Source organism: Lactuca serriola, chromosome 3, assembly GCF_051521515.1.
Source record: "Lactuca serriola cultivar US96UC23 chromosome 3, Lser_US96UC23_V15, whole genome shotgun sequence".
NCBI classification, from domain to species: domain Eukaryota; kingdom Viridiplantae; phylum Streptophyta; class Magnoliopsida; order Asterales; family Asteraceae; genus Lactuca; species Lactuca serriola.
This window is the reverse complement of record NC_136410.1, coordinates 48,978,032-48,978,859: the sequence shown is the minus strand read 5'-3', so window position 1 is coordinate 48,978,859 and position 828 is coordinate 48,978,032. Positions and strand designations below refer to the sequence as shown.

The 828-nt window shown below is 45.3% G+C and overlaps 1 non-coding gene across 1 annotated transcript; it reads left to right on the top strand.

Moving 5' to 3' along the window:
• The first annotated feature begins 425 nt into the window (after positions 1–425).
• Positions 426–532, top strand: LOC145096483 (small nucleolar RNA R71). The gene has a single exon (XR_013703889.1). It is a non-coding gene; the product is annotated as a small nucleolar RNA R71 (small nucleolar RNA).
• Positions 533–828: the final 296 nt, after the last annotated feature.

Below are 828 nucleotides of genomic sequence, written 5' to 3'. Positions count from 1 at the left end.
ATGGGAGCCATTCCTTCTTCGGTTTCCTCCAATCTTCATCGTATCTATCGCCACTGGAATAAAATACTTGAGCCTTTTTATTTCCGTTCTCGTCTCGATCACAATCCTTGGTGAGGTGGGGGCCGCCACAATTTTCGCATCCAACCCTAATAGCATGGATTGTTTGATCCATTTTCGTCATTCTTCGGTCTAGGCTATCGAGTTTAGCTATTACCGCCACCATGCTATCGTTAACCGAGTTCACTGCTCCACGACTCACTTCGTTCCTCGGATTGTGGTATTATCTAGACTGCTTGGAGAATTCTTCAATTAACTCCTTTATTTCCGGAGATGACTTTCTGGTGAGCGGGCCTTGTGAATCGAGTAGTTGCCTTGTGGTGACATTAACTCCATCATAAAAGATGGAGACCTCTTGTTGGCTATTAAGGACATGTTGTGGGCAATTTCTAAGTAGGCTCTTGTACCTCTCCCAAGCTTCATAAAGAGATTCTCTAGGTTGTTGCTCGAAGTTGGCAATGGCTTTCTTTAGCTTGGCTATCTTAGAAGGTGGGCAAAAATGGTCTATGAACTCTTCTTTCATCTTGGTCCATGTGGTGACCGATCCGGGAGGGAGTGACTTTAACCAATCTTTTGCAGCTCCTTTAAATGTGACAGGAAGCATGCGAAGAAGCTGGATCTCGCGGGGCACATTGGGTACATTGAAGTAATCTGCCACATCATTTACTTCATCCAAGTGCTTATAGGCGTCTTCGTGATCTCTCCCGTGAAAAGGAATCTCCTTGAGTTGAGCGAGAATATGGCCCTTTAGCTCAAAAGTAGCGGTTGCGG